This window comes from Chiroxiphia lanceolata, chromosome 1, assembly GCF_009829145.1.
Source record: "Chiroxiphia lanceolata isolate bChiLan1 chromosome 1, bChiLan1.pri, whole genome shotgun sequence".
Lineage (NCBI taxonomy): Eukaryota > Metazoa > Chordata > Aves > Passeriformes > Pipridae > Chiroxiphia > Chiroxiphia lanceolata.
Genome location: NC_045637.1, coordinates 145,529,367 through 145,543,437, shown reverse-complemented (window position 1 = coordinate 145,543,437; position 14,071 = coordinate 145,529,367). Strand labels below are relative to the sequence as shown.

The window sequence follows — 14,071 nt, the reverse complement described above, 5'->3', positions numbered from 1 at the left end:
GCTACTCCAAAATGCTCTCTGGATTGATGCAGAAAGGTTTGAACATCCACTTCAGGTTAAGCCTATTTTATTTGAAAATAGTAAACCCAGGAGAATAAGAGGGTTGAAGAGATTATTAAGTCAAAGACATATTTTTGCTTCCTTCAAGTTAGAATGAAGACTGTAGTTAATAAAAGAATCCTTTTTCCACTTGTTTCTTGTTAGGATTCTGTTCCAAATCTTTCAACAAGAAAAATAACATTACATGCACCACACTGTGACTAACCCCTTCCCTGTAACTTCTCTCCAAAAAGTGGTTAAGGTAGCGGTAATGTATAAATACTTCTAAATACCTCTTCTTTATTTCTTTGAAATGATACAAATATGTGTGAAATCTGTAACCTGGAGGAATAAATTCCTGAAATCTCTAAAGTCCTTTATTTTTCAACTTGCATTTGCACTGGTATTTAAGTATCTGCCTTATGTAAAGGTTTCTGATACTCCTTTTGCACAAAATTATGATACAACATAAAACCACTAACTCCTTGGACTCATAAATTCTGCAAGAGTTTGAAATACAAGAGCATGCTAAAGTTGTAACTTGGATTGTGCTTATATATGTACTGCAGGCATGTCCAAGTAAGACTGGCTGATGCTTAGAAAAAGCTGCACTAATTCAGGAGTGGCTCTGTAGGTATCTTTACTTATGGGCCACTGCTGGTAATAGTTGAGTAAGGGAAGGAGTACGAACAACCAGGATACAAGTCCAAATTTAAAGAAAAATATATACTGACTAAAATTGGTTTTATTAGGTTAAGTTCCCATCTGCCAAAAGAGCTTCTGTAAAGCTAACAGCTCTTAGGAACAAACACTGAAATGTCTTCTACATTATATTAATTCACAAAACTGACTTCTTCAGACTCAGAAACCATCACCGTGTAGTGCTGACCTGTTCTGTAGTTTCAGGTGCATTACTGGAGCCATATTAGGGCCCACAGAGCCTGGAAGAGCAATTTTCTCTGCAGCTTCTAAGCACCATTGGAATATAAATAATGCATAATAACAAACAGCGCATTTGTACCTCCACTACAAAAAAACACTCGCCCTGAATTTTATAAATCAAGCTGTGTATACATTTTTACTCTTTAACCTCTTCAAGCTGTATGTCAGACAGCCCCTTTAAAAATCACAAGTTTTTGCAAAGTCAGGCACTGCATTAATGCTTTATTTCAGAAGTTACACTCTGCATACATATGTATGAAGAAATTACGGGGGGAAAAAAGCAGCTCAGCTTATTTGTCTTTTGGTCAGCTAATCAAAAAGGTGATTGGATTCATTTTTACCATATCAAGGAAGTCACTGGAGAGCAATCACAACTTTTTTTCCATGTGAGAGATGAATGACCTTCGCCATGTCCATAACAAAAGACAAGCCCGTGTTTCTTCCAGGTGCACCAAGGCCACAATTCACTTCTGCTTGTACATGTAGGGAATATCAGATGTACTGCAGCAGCACTTGCTTCCTTCCCGCTCCCAGAGCATATCAAGAGGCTTACTTAATTTCTTTCATAGCAGACCAGGAGGACACCAGCTAGGAAAATACGTGAGGTATTAAGGATGCTTGCTACGCATGATCAGAAGTGGATACAGCAAGGTATTCTTCATTTCCCAAGGGAAATCACTGCCCTAATGCAGCCAAAGTATTTAATGCTACAACTGAAGATTACAGAGTGGGACACAGGCCTTGGTTGAACTACATAAAAAGCAAACATGCCTCCCTGAAATTCAGTTCGGCAATTTTGTTCACCACAGATCTGTCTGAACCTCACTACTGCCTTTCCTCATCCAAAATGTTGTTTGATACTTTCCTTGTCATTTTGTGAATTCTCTTTCCCATCAGAGTAAATTCAATGCACTTTCTTCACAACTATACCACCTACAACTTTACAGAGTCCTCCCTTCTTGACCTTATCTCTTTTGTCCTACAGAAAATGGCACTGCTGGCTTTTATCTAAGAATTTGCCATGTCACTGCTGGAGCCTTCCTGGATCCCATAGATGTTATTACTATGACAACACAGAAGGTGGACTTCCACATCCAAATGTGTAGGCAAGCACAGCTTTCAACCACAAGGTTTTCACACAGGGCTGAGCCTCAACAACCTGACTGCCCTGTGACTCATTCTCCCCTTCATTTGGCCTCCTAAAGCAGGAACTTTGGCTATTCTCTCCCCTTACTGCAGGGCATGGCTAATCCACTGGTGGATCTTCAGCAATGGATTCACCAGGCATTGCTCCCATCAAGTGTGTTTGTACAGTTTCCAGCAAATCCACCTGGAAAATCCTAGAAACATCCTCGGGTAATCAGGCTACTTAAATACCTGGCTACCCTGCCAACACAGGGGTAACAGAATCTGGTAAAACTTAAGCCTCCTGCAAAGCTATGGGCTGCACTGGCTACATGATGGGTATGGAAAGTAATAGAATGATGGGTTATATTCTTTTTCATTGTATATTTATTTAAATAAGAAGTATATAAATACATAACCAATTCATATATTAGTTATAATAACTGGAAATAAGTAAAATAATAATGGAAAGTCTCTGGTACAGCTGTCAGACATTGAGCAAGTCTAAAATATAGAGTCATAGTAAACTTAAAAGTGGAACAAAACTACCTTGTGTTCTAGAAAAGGGAGGGAAGGTGGGACATGGGAGACCTAGATGTAATCTTGGCACCCAAATGGTATTTGAAACACCTAGAGTTCCTCCTTTTAACATGAATCTGATCTCTTTTAGCTCTATAGGCAGAAAATCTTCAGCCTACTCCCACTATACTCTGGGCCCTGCTGAGACATTAAGACATTAAGAGCAGAACTCTGCTGCTGCTCCCTTCTTAAACACAAGAAACAAGGGTCAAGACACAGGACGAAGTATTTGGTTCTGGTTGATAAAAATGAACTGCATGGGTAGAGAGTTCAGGAGAGCAAAGGAGATGGATTGCAGATTATGAACCTAGCAAACAACACTTTTCCTCTTTGTTCATGAAAATTCAAGAGGTTGCAAAGCAATGTTACATTGGACAACATGCAGGCTGCCTGTGTTCTCATTTATACAAACCTAATTTAGTATTACATTTCCTCTTCTTTCAGCCACAGTCTCTGTTTCTTACAAGCAGCAATCCCAGTATGGACTCCAAAAAAAAAGCCTCTGAAAGCTCAGTTTTCTGAATACTGTTGTGTAGTTACTTGCATCTGTAATTTGCTCCCACAGAAATAATTCTCAAATGCTTGGAAAATGTGACTTAATTTTGTGATGTGAATGAGTTTTCCTGTGTAAATCTCTCTATACAATTTTATGTTATTCTTTCTAAAAACCAGAAACTACTACTGCATTCTAATTCCAGTTCCAGAGTGAATACTGAGATTTATACCCTGAATTTTACCACACAGTATCACAAGGGAACAGGTCAAACTTCCCCTCCCACATTTCCTAATAACAGAAGTGTTTTGTCCACTTTCCATTCAGCATTTAAGATAGATGCATTTACTAAACATAGGATAAAGTAAATGAAACACTAAGTAATGAAAATATATTTCCACATACTTCACAAACCCATGTATGAAACTCTTGGTAATTGGTGCAGAAGGCTTTGGCATGTTATTCATCACAATTTTATCTCATAAGAAGAAAAACAAGGAAGATGATTTACCCCCAAACTCTCTGGCATCCAATCACAGGTAAAGTGATGGCAAATCAGCCATCAACATAAAGTTCTTTTAGTTGCTTCAGAAAAAGAAGAGGGAAGTTCAGGGAAAAAAAAAAGCATTCTTTAAGGAGGGAACTACACTACAAATAATCACATATATTTATTTCAGAAAGAAAGTAACACCACAGAAGGACAATTTTACGAAGAAACAGTCTGAGATTTTGCATTCCTAAAGCAACTAACACAGAAAGTATTTGCCCTGTTTTGGATTTGCATACATATATAGGTCCTGCTATGTGGTACAGGATGGAGCTTTGATGAAATTGTTTCTCAAAGCACATACCACCCAATATTGAAAAAGCCCTGGAAATTAAAGGCTCCACACATGCATTCACTCACCTACCATTCAGATGGAGTGTTTGATATGCAGTAGCTCCTTCAGTTTGAGGCCACAGTGCAGGATCATTTTATTGCTGTTCTGTATAAGACAGTGGCAATATCCCATTGCAAATGTTTCCGCGTAAAGTAATGAGCGATTATCAACAGCATCATGGCACAAAATCCCTTTGTTATACTTATTTTAGTACACGAAGAAATAAAATAAGTGTGACTTGCCAAAAGTCATGTAGGTAGCCCATGGCAGTGAGGAAAACTGAATGCAGATCTCCAGGTAGTTTATTACCCATAATATTACACTGCCCTTTAAAAAAAAGTAGAAAATTCTTAAGAACATGATGTTTTTCTTCCCTTCTGATGATTAAATAGATTCTGCATTCCCCTTTTCTTGCTTTCATAGGTCACCAGGCTAGGTAAACAGCTTATTCCAGATGTGCAAAAAAGGTGGCTTAAAAAACACTTTCACTTTGGCTGGACTGAGACTGTACATCTCTTTAAGTATAGAGGCTGATGATTCCTTGGGCCTCACTGATTATCTTTAAAATCTACATGGTCGTTTTGATTAATATCTGACAATCCTCTTCTGTAGTCCTGGCAAGGTTAGCTGCATATCATTACTAGCTCACTTGTGTTTTTGTGCAGCAAAAGCTACAGCAGCAAATTCATTCATTATAGAGATTCATGTCTTCTCTGAAGAAAAGAAGAAAGGACCTGTCCTTTCTCTCTCTTTCTTTTCCCCTCTGTCCCAAGAGGTTGCATTCAAAAGTCTCCTCCATAGAGAGTAATGTTAAATACTGAGCTGTGGTAAACATCACAGTCAGGCAAAAGAACATTAAAACAACATGAAAAATCATCTCTCTTCATCTCTTTTATATAATAATGTACCTACTGCCATGCAAGAAAAGAAAAATGTGTGAATTATTTGGATTAAGCCTATGAAATGCAATTGGAAATAACCAGAAGCCAAAATCATTAGGAGAGAATGAAAAACCTCATCCCTACAACATCATATAAATTCATGGTGAGCCCCATCCAGCATTGCACTTAGTGGTTGTCACCTCACCTTACAGAGGATGTATCAGGGAGTTAGTGAGGGTGAACAGAGCTGCTGAAACACTTCTGTATATTGAAAATCTATGAATACATGTTCCCTTTAGGAGATATCACAGATTTCTAGATAATCATGAATAGCAGATAAATGGTGATACGATGGTTTCCCACAGGAGTGGTGGTTCGTATTCTCCTTAAAATGGATAAAGATCAACTACCATCAACCAGGGAGTCTCACTGAGAAGCCTGCAGCCCCCAGTAGATACCAGCTGAATCACTGCTAAGTGGATCTCAGGTATTGTTTGGAGTGCAAGAGAAGGTTGTCACCTGGGGCCTCTTCCATCATCTCTCCTTATCAGTCAGAATGTGTGAGGTCAATAGTGAAAAAAAAAAGTCATGTGGCTATGTGGACACTGATCAAACTGCCAGGACACAGTTTAAGAAGGAGCAGGAACAAATAGCAGTCTGTTTTCTCTAGGTTTTCTCCATGAGGGAATAATTTCTCCCCTTTCGTTGGAGATGATGTAATTAAATCTTTCAGTCTCCCAAGAAGTGGGAAGTTCAAGGGATCTGTGGCTATTCATGTCATTTTGGGCACAGTTGTTTCACTAAGCAAGTAGACAAATCATATGAATTGGGCACAGGAATTCCTGATACATTTGTGATTTGTTTTTATGCATATAAAGCATAAAGCATGAGTATTTTTGGCAAATGAAGGACAATATAAATTAAATTAAATACAAATCACATATTATATCTGCAACCTAAACTAGCAAGTATGTTTATTCTATACATGAACATACTCCTGAAGCTGCAGGATACTAATTTAAAAGACAAGCAATTCAAAGCTTCCTTTGGTTGACACTGCAGGTAATGAGATTTTTTTTCTGCCTGACATCTTGTGTTTCATCTTACCTCATAACTAAATTATTGAGTGTATTTTTAAATATATATATAAGCATTCTAAACACTGAGCTGTGTATGACCTACTTATTTTTGAGTTTTCAATTAAAAAAATAGATATTCCAGGAAAAAATATTTCCTACGCAATTGTCGACAATTGTCGACAGAAAGAAGTTGATTTAATCCATGAAACAAAGACTTGTGAAGGTGAGACACACACACCAGTAAGCACGAGAAATCTTTTGAACTGCAGTACTAATCCTGAGAAATGAGTTTTCAATTAAAAACCAGCATTTCCCATGTGACTCTACCAGTCACTAAAGCACATGACAGCTTCAGCCGATATCAGCGTGGCGGCTGTGACAGGTCACCCCACAAAGGATGTTGAATGTGCAACTCATGTATAATTGGCTTGACTGTAGGTATTTGCATGTATATAAAACACAGGCTGATGTGAAGACTTCATCAGCATGAAATGGAGGTGGTTGCATTCTCCATGCATGACCAAAGCCATGAGGACAGTCGAAGACTTCAACGTAATGAATGTCTTTAACACTTTCACCACCTCTGCTGAGTGTACAAATAGACTGATGGGACAATAATGGAAGGTGAATCATCTGCAGGTTTTATTACTGCTACATATTTACCCCATCCATGCCTTTTTTCCCTCCCACTAAAACAAAAATAAAAATCAGCTGAGTCAATTATAAAGGATTTTAAGTTTGTTGGAAAATGGACAAAGTGCTTAAATTTCAAGAGGTTTCTAAAAGAACCCCTGAAGTCTGCAGAGGAAGTCTCCAACCACGGCAGCACCTCTGAAGGCAAACCCGTGGAACAGGGAGAATGAGGGAAAACCACCCAAAGAACTTGTCAGAAGACTGGAACAAAAAGAAGGAAAAAGAAGTAATATTTTTACCCCCTGTATCAACTTTAGTACCCACTGCATATTGGTTAGCAGCCTGGAAGACCCCCTCTTCCTCCCTGCTAAGCTATAAGAAGGCTCAGGGTGAGTCCCATGCTACCTTTGAAATGCTCACACACAGGATCACTGATAAAGGTAGTCCCATGTCTGATGAAGACAAAGGGTGCTGCTTGAACCAAAAAATCGAGAAAACTAATTAGAATTTATATTGGTTTTTGAACAAGCAAGACTGAGGAAGGTACCATTATCCTGCATGAGTGCAGGAGGGGCTTCACAATGTACCACTGATTTAGAACACAGCTCTGACAAGGAATAGGAATTCTTCCCTTGTTGCTTTATACAACCCGCCAACATGGCTCTTCCATCTTCTGGAGATCCACAAGTCTTCACATCTGCACGCAAACATACTCCATTCCTACATATGAAGCACAAGTTCAAGTATCTCTGCATTTGGCTGCCTGTGCCAGTGCTCACATTGTGAGTCGTTGAGGGCAGAACTATTTAAAAGAAATATTTTGGAATATTTCCAGAATTTATAGCCTCAATTGATATTGTTTGCCAACCTCTTTTATATTTTGCTTGAAGTCATAAAATACAAAGCCACGGGGTGGGCAACAGAAGTAGAACGAAAACTACAACTATGGCCAAGTTCAAGAGAGTTTGGTTTTGTAAAATGAAGATAGAAACCTAAAAGCACAGTTATGTGTTTTCTTGTTAAAAAAGTGAGTGATTTACCAGTCTGTGCTGGATTTAAGATTTTAACAAAAATATGCCAGAAAGCAAGAACAAGGTTACAGTTAGGAACAATAAAGTTTTTATGTAGGTACAAGAAAGCTATAAAGCATTACAAAAATACTTGTCTAGAAAGTTTAAAATGGAGAGCATGAAATTTATCAGATATGATTTCCAGCCTACACTTGAGAAACAAACTGGTAAAGCATTTCCAAAATGTCTCACCACTAACATCTACCAAGAAACAAAAGGTGAAATCATGCAAAGGTTTCACACCCTCTCTCTCTGCATGTCTGAATCGAAAAGAACGGGGAGTTATTAAAGAAAGACATTTGGGTAAGCAAATAATTAAAATAAATATTTCAAATAAACTTGCTTGTGTCAGTGCTTTCAGAAATGTGAAGTTACATGATATCTCAGAAATTGTTTGACCTCTCCTCATTCCTGTGCAAGACTAAAACAGAAGCTTACAGATTTGGAGTTGTCTCAGAAACATTATTTTGCCCACGTAATTTCTGCCTTTTCATTGCAATGAAAAAAAATTAATCCTTTATCTATTAAATAGAAAAATATCTAATAATAATCAAATAGAAATATTCTAATCTAATAAAATAATCTAATAGAAAAAAAGGTGCATAAGTATTTTAGATAGTCATTAACCCTTCTTACAACAGGTTCACTGCAATAAAGTGTTAAAATGGGAACCCATGATGCAATTTCACATGGTGAAGACCTGCACACCTGCCAGCACCTTCTGCAGACAGAGAGGACACCATGGAGTCAAAATTAAGCCTTCCCCACGGTGACAACTGGTGTCTCGTCAAGGGTGAGCCCTCACCAGAGCCCCCCACAAAGGCTTTCAAGAAAGCCAGGCAAACATCGATCTGTGCCTTTGCTGCATGCTTGCACATGTCCACGTGGTTGTTCCACTGGGAATTTAAATTAAATAAGAAGTTTAGTGCACTCTGCCTGTAGAACAGCAGTCTCCAGCAGTGTTTGCAGCGCTGAGTGTCAGAGTCAGGGCATGGGCTGTGGCAAGGGGCTGTCCATGCCAGCTGACAGGCTCTAGCATGGTGGCAGGGACGAGTGGGATGACAGGGCTCACTCTCACCAGGCACTTGGGACAACGCACCAGGTTCTGCTCCCCCAGCACTACCCAGGGGGTACCTTGTGCCTTGTGCCAGGGTATCACACATATCACAAAATTCCTTCCTCATCCTTCAGTCCAGCCCTCATGTTCCTACCCTGTGACTGGGGGAAGAAGACAACACAGACACAGACAGACACAAACAATTCCATTGTCAGGCCAGGGAGGACCAAAGGAGCCCAAGAGCCACGTGGCAGAAGATGGTCAGTCCCTGCTCCTGCTGGTGTTTGCCAGACAGGCAGTGCCAGAAAGAAGTGAGTACAAATTTACAGTGTTATCATGGAAATTTCCCACAGCAGCTTTTACCACAGGGTAACAATAGGGTCCTATGAGAAATTAAAGCTTATTTGAGCCGGGTGATTTCCAGCTCAGAACACAATGGTCCCCTTCAGCAAAGGCGATGTGTAATTTGCCGCTTTCTGCAACCAGGAAGGATGGTCCTTTCTCCAGAGCCCACATGGAACTGAGGGCATGACAGCTGGGGGATGGAAACAGCCCAGCAGGAGCACAAATCTCTCTCCATCATGTATGAGGGGCAACCTCGAGCCATAGGCTCAAGAAACAACAGTTTCTGTTTGGAAACAAAGGCGCCTTCATCACCCCAAAACTGACGGCTCCCTGTGACCCAGCGCAGGTTTCTCCCTCCCTGTCACAGAGACAGAGCCCCAGTGTGCCCATTGTTAGCACGACCTTTCCCAAACAGAAGCCCAGTCAACTTGTGGAGTGTCCAGGTCAGCTGCCTTTGCTGAGGGCATGGGGAAAACAAGGAAAACACCAGCTCCCAGCCACACTGTGAGCGTCTGATGTCACTGGTGGGATTTGGCCAGTTCTGGTCCCTCCCAGCTGCAGCTTTGGGGAGTTGCACCATGGAGAAAAGGTGCAGACACGAGCATGGAGGAGTTGCATAGTGAAGTGAATGAGGATTGCAGCTGTTTCCCTGCAGTGTTGTTTAGAGCCCAGATGAGAAGAGTAGGAAAGACAACATCTTCCCCTTCAAAATCCTCCTTAGAAAAGAATCCCCAACTGTCAGAAATGCCCATTAGAAAACGAGATGATAGAGAACTCTGAGTGGGCATTGAAATCCAATAACCCAAAGCCTGGGTCATGTTAGAAAAGTCACTCTTTCTCCAGGAGCTGAGATAGGAACTAGGGAATCAACATACACTTTCTCTAATGACTTTTCTGCCCTTTGGCTTTTCCCTGTTCTTTGCACTAGCAAGAACACTCCAAGACTGTCATTTGTATACCAAATAAATTATATTTGCATGTCTTATATTTGCTTTTATTTTTCCTGGATGGGTTGCCTTTGCTTTCCCCATTTGAGAGGTACCAAAGGCAGGGAAAGGTCAGTGACCCAAGGGGCAAGTCCATCAAAGAAGGGGCAATGCAGCAAGAAGAGGTGATTGCTTCAATTCAGCTCCCACATACACCAGACATTAATTCAGTAGAATTAAAACTCACGGGAATCCTTATCAACAACAACCAAAACCTCTCTTACATCATTTGGATTGACACTGATGAACTCAGAACTGAGGCAAGGCTAACCAAGGGTTTGCAGTCTTTTTCTGACAGGCCTGAATCTGATTTATTCAAACAGTGCTGTGTCTAGATTCTGTACTGAAATCATACAGAAGCTGCAAATTTGTGACAACTTAAATTTGTGTTCATTCAGTTCCAGAAGGAAACAAAGTAGATGACCATATATGCAGAGGCAATGCTTAATTTCCAGGTATCCCATAAAGGCCACTTGCCTCTTCAGCTGGGTCTGCTCAGAAGTCCTCATGAACTACCATGACAAATGTCCTGGTATGTGACACAGCCTGCACCAAAGTCTACTTAAAACACAACCTTAAACTCACTTCCAGGTGAAAGGTCCTTTCAATACAGCTCTTTCCTACCAAGAAAGCCAACAGAAAACAAGCTAACTTGCAGGATAGAAATTTGGAAAGAATACTGACCCAGGTGGGTGTTTGTCAAAGCCGTGTGGCAGCACCAGCAGTGCCACCAAACAGCGACCTTGACATGTATTACGCACTTGCATCTGCAGTTTAACATGCATGACTTCCACAGAGGTCAGTCATTCAAAGGCAAAACACACAGTGCCTCTGTTCTCCAGTTATTGTTTTGTTGTATAGCATTCACACGCAGTACACACCTCACCCCAGAAAAAAATCTGTTCTCCTTCAGCAAGAAGATACTGCGTGGAAGAGAACTGCCATCTTTGGTTCTGTCTTTCAGCTGGGTTATCTACCATTGCAATTTCAAAACTTTATTTCTGCAAGATTGATGTAAACAAGTATTATTTTAGCATTTACAGCTCAAGATTTCTGCCTTGGATTTTAAATGCCAGTGCTTTGATTTACTGGACATTGCTATGAATTCTTCATAACAGTTAATTGTCATGCTGCTACTTAATCTTTTTGTGTGTGGTACCTGAATTATTTTCATTACTTCAATGTAATATATATTCAAATAGCCAGTAATAAGCCAAGCACCAGTAAGACTCTTGCCAAACCAACTTTTGGCCTCAAGTCGAAAATCTACTTGGTCTCAATAATTTACTGCAATGTTCATTTAAGTTCAGTATTCTTCCATCAACTTCCAATTGGGTTGTTTGGTTATTTTTAGTTCATCCCTTCAGGTGAAAAGAAGGTTTCATCAAATTCAATAGTAGCTTAAAAGACATGGAATTATTGTCTCTTGAATTTCCAAGTACTAAAAGGTGAAATAATATTTATACTTTGTGTGGCTGCCTGATTTTTCACATTAGCATATCTGTGGTTTTTATCAATTTTTCTATTGTGCTCATTTTGCAAACATTCTATGCTTACTTAATAGTTTGTAAACAGAGGTAATTAGTTGACAACAAACATGATTGAGGTTAAGCATGCATGAAATTATTTTCAAGATTGGAACCCAAATTAGTTAAGCTTAATTCAGGTCATTGTTAATAAAATTTTAAAACCCCACTATTTTTATGGATGTCTTTGAAATAAACTCTCTCACTTCTCTTTGATCTTCTTTGTTCTCTTCACCCTACTGCTTTACCAGTGACACTCAAAAGCACAAGTCTGCATTTTTCCGATAGCAATACTGTAAAATTTATCCACACTTTCTACACTGAAAAATAAAATTATTAAAATGGTGGCTCAGAACTTATTGCCCTTCCTTTCCCACACAGTAATAAAAAGCTTTTCCTTGGAGTAACTATATAAAAGCATTCCAAATCTTTATTTCATCAAGTTGGCAGCTGCATATATGTCTTTAGACTGGTTAGGAAAGAAGATTGTTGGGAAAGTGGTAGCAATATATTTCGTCACTCTATATGACAATACTCCATTTTAGCAGGACAATGCTGTTGTATTTGCATATATATCACTTCTCTCAAATTTCTATCCCTCTTTTCAGATCATTTTTTCTGTGTGCATGTTTATTATATTTATGTTGGGTGTTGCATAGCATTGCTCAATTTATGGCTGCCTACCTCTGTAAATAAGCAAACAAGTGTATTCTTAAAAGTTATACTTACATGACTATTGAATTTATTCTTTCTGCTACCAAGCACAATTTGTGAAATTTAATATTTCTCTTCCTACTGACCACAAAGACATTTGTGCTCCAAATCTACTGTCCATTCAAAAATAAATGAATTAAAAGAAATTGCAATGTAGTTATTATATTAAGTCTTCCTTTTTATTAGATAGGAAAAAACACGGCATGCTGGGACCAGAAGAAATACACAGGCAATCATGCGCAGTACCCCACAGCCCAAAGTATCTACACAACAGACGAGTAATGAGAAAAGTCTACAAAATACTTACTCCACTCCCCTGTCCATCACTTTCCTCTAAGCTTTTTAACCTTTTTGATGTTCCCTTCAAAACTAATTAAAAAAAAATCCTACAGGAACTTCAGGAAGGAAGAACACTGAGTCAAAGCAGATCTTGCCCTCATTACCTCTGTAACACTACCATGTCTCCTCTTACACCTCACATAGTTCAAGCATAAAGAAATCATACTTAATACATATCTTAGGGGAAATATCCTCTCAGGAAGGAAGCCAGATGACCATGTGGGTCCAGGGATTCTTCAGATTCATTTTCCCAAGCTACTCTAGCACCTGCACCCACTTTTGCCCTGTCCTTTCTGCATCAGCAATGGCAGAGGACAGTAGATATCTTCTCTCACAGAAGAGACAGGGTTTACACAACAGTAGAAAATCCATGACAATACAGGCCTTAAGCTACTAAAAAGTAGATGTTATTATTAAAGGCACTAAGGTGGATATAATAGAAAAGGAGAGTATGTGTAATTAAAAGGCTGCCCCTCATTCATGAGGTTTGAAAGCAAGAAAAAGCACCTTCCTCAAGGCTAGGAAACATATTTTATGGAACAGACACATAATTGTGTACAGAAGCACCACGTGTTCCTCGCTGAAAGCTGGTGGTGATAACTGAGAATAGATTCATACTCTCCAACAACTCTCCACAGCCAAAGCAAACACTTGCAAGCTGAGGACTTCTGATATGGCTTACATACAGGTTGTGCATACATAGTCTTCTGACCTATTCCTCCCCCAAAGTTAATCCCACTTCAAGATAAATACAAAGCTTGGTTCAAAACTCTTTGTGTATTTGCAAAACCACAGGCTTATTATGCATCAAACATTGCTTTCATCATCAATTTTCAACCAAATTTAAAAATACAAATAAATTTTCACATAGCACCACATTTGACTGGTGCACCGATATTTAAAATTGGAGCCTCTCATGTTTTTATAAGTAGCTTTAAAAGCAGCAAACTTACACAGGAAGCTCTTTAAATATAGTATATGTGTCACTGAAGAACTCTTTACATTTATCCTTGTGCTTCAAAGTCACACCAAACTGTGCTCCATGGCAGCCACTTTTGTTTCAGTCCAATTCGGCAAGACTCTGATGTTACTCAATCTAGTGTAAATTGTACAGCTGGTCAGAGAGCATTCTGCCAGCTGGGGAAAGCAAATACAAACCCCTCTATTTTCAGTTGAAAACAGAAAGCCTAAGAAATGTTTATTTCGGGAGGAGGAAGAAAACCTCAAGTTTTTTTTAAATCTTATACAGCTTGACATTTCAGCAGGGAAATGTCCTACCCTGCGCAAGGACGTGAGGCTGTCACATTTCCCTGTGTGCAGACAAGCCAAGCCAGTTCCTGATCATCACAATGCTGCCCCATGGAAGTATGAGGTATGCAATG

General features: G+C 39.4%; 1 protein-coding gene and 1 long non-coding RNA gene across 6 annotated transcripts in view; one reads left to right on the top strand and one right to left on the bottom strand.

Moving 5' to 3' along the window:
- Positions 1-14,071, bottom strand: part of DIP2C (disco interacting protein 2 homolog C) — a 309,433-nt gene that overhangs the window by 156,311 nt on the left and 139,051 nt on the right. The window lies entirely within an intron of this gene.
- LOC116785550 lies at positions 2,095-3,063 on the top strand. Its single transcript, XR_004356587.1, has 2 exons — positions 2,095-2,337; positions 2,777-3,063. It is a non-coding gene; the product is annotated as an uncharacterized LOC116785550 (long non-coding RNA).